At 29.4% G+C, this 2,118-nt stretch overlaps 1 protein-coding gene across 1 annotated transcript in view; it reads right to left on the reverse strand.

The window, feature by feature from the left end:
- The window catches only part of LOC117182598, a 31,852-nt gene that overhangs the window by 29,440 nt on the left and 294 nt on the right, over positions 1-2,118 (reverse strand). The gene's annotated exons all lie outside the window — the stretch shown is intronic.

The following is a 2,118-nucleotide window of genomic DNA, read 5'->3' on the forward strand; positions in this document are numbered from 1 at the left end:
TCGGTGACAGTTTTTGACAAAGCTTCATGTTTTGATGACCCACATAAAGAAATTGTGATGTCCATTTTCTCTTTCATGACCAATTTGGCGATATGTATAAATATTAGGTTAGGCAGGTTTGGGTAATGTAATCTATATGAATTTTATATATTTTCGAATTTTTGGGTCAAGTTGGCCAAGTGCTTGGCAAAAAGGTTCCGCGTTAGCGCGGATTTGAGGTTGCCTATTCACCCAATTAGTGGTTTCTTAACTCTACTCTTTTAAATATTAATTATATAATCAAAAGTTATTTTTAATTTGATTGATTTATCTTTTAATAAGAACTTTCAAAGTGTACTTTAAATAGTTTACACTGCTTCCAGTATTAGACTAAACCATTACTTTTAAAATAGTGTAGGTTTGAAACATATTAGTTTTTATTTTCAGTGGCTTTAATATTTTTCTATCATTCATCGATTCAAAAAAAGTATTCTGTTTAAAAATTACCAGAAAGTCATAACTCGGTAAGAATTAAATTCGGTTCATATTGAATAGTTTATTTCATATTTGTCGTCCCGCTTTCATTTATTGTCTCATGTCTATTAATGAAAATAATAATTTCTCGTTCCTATATTTTGTGCGACTATACTAGTTGAATTATAAGCATCCAAAATGTGTGTAAAATGTTTGAAGCCTTTGCGAAATCTTTTTATTTTATACAAAATGTTTGCAAAATGTTTGAAATATTTTTGAAATATTTGATAATATTTTTAAAGTCATTAGCATCTTTGTGAAATCTTTGGAAAATTAATAAATCATTGAATTCTTCGGGATATCTTTTGAATGTATCTGAAACATTTAGAATTGTTGAAGTCTTTGTGAATTTTTTTGGGAAATTATTCTAAAATCTTTGAAAATCTTTGAAATATTTGGTCAAATTATTTGCATCTATACCCGAAGTCTTTTCGAAATATTTGATAATATTCTTTAAATTATTGACAGCTTTGAAAAATGATCGAAATTTGCATGAAACCTTTTGAATGCATCCGAAATCTTTATGGAATAGTTGAAGTATTTGAAAAATCGTTTAAATTTTTTTGAAATCATTGAGGAATATTTAAAATATTTTAAAAATATATTTGATAATATTCGTGAAATTATTGGAATCTTTGGAAAATTATCAAAGTCTTCATCAAATATTTTGAATGAATCTGAAATGTTTGTGGAATAGTTGAAGTCCTTGTTGAATCTTTTATGTCTATCCGAAATCTTTGCGAGTTTTTTGTGAAATTTCTAAAATTTGTGAAATAGTTTTTAATATTCGTTAGATTATTAAAATGTATGCGAAATCCTTTGTAATATCATTGAAATATATGTGTAAAGATTTCTGAAAATAATTGAAATATTGGTGCAATCTGTCAAACGTTTCCAAAATCTTTGTCAAATATGTTCAATGATTTTTAAATGTTTTGACCTGGAAAAATGTTTACTTTTTTCGGTAATTTGCATGGTCTTATTCTTAATCAGTGAATGATAAATACATCGCTACATGCTTTGAGACAAAAGTACATCAACGAGAAAAGAGGGAAAAACGGACCAAATAGAGTCAGCCAATCCAAGCTCTCGCTCAATTTCTTACTATTTCCCTCTTTCTTGTGCTATGATGAGCATAATTAAAAAAGGAGGAGCTTTCACCGAATTTTCCTCCACTATTTCAAATTCTATAGTGTACCATGCCTGCAGGGGTGTCATTAAAGGTGTGGGTCTCATTATAAGTAGCTTAGAGTTGACTTTAAGCACTTCACTGTGTAATAATTTATCAGTTTCACCGTTTAACTCCAAGTATTTTAAAGCAGCAGTGAAAAAAAAATCGAGTTTTGGTACTTTACACGGAGTTTCAATTTCAATACTGTTTAAAAGTGTGTATAGTGTAGTGATTTTCCTGAATATATCTAGTGATAATCATGAGTCAGCAAGGGTCATTATCACCATCAATCTCATTGTCATCAACTTCAACACCTTCAACGCCAAAGAGAAAAAAAACAGGAAGACCGAAGAGCTGTATTTACAAGTTTTTCGAAAGCGTACGAGATACGGAAGCTGTGAAATGCACCATTCGAAAGTGTGGAATGGAATTTG

Source organism: Belonocnema kinseyi, chromosome 2 (genome assembly GCF_010883055.1).
Source record: "Belonocnema kinseyi isolate 2016_QV_RU_SX_M_011 chromosome 2, B_treatae_v1, whole genome shotgun sequence".
Taxonomy (NCBI): domain Eukaryota; kingdom Metazoa; phylum Arthropoda; class Insecta; order Hymenoptera; family Cynipidae; genus Belonocnema; species Belonocnema kinseyi.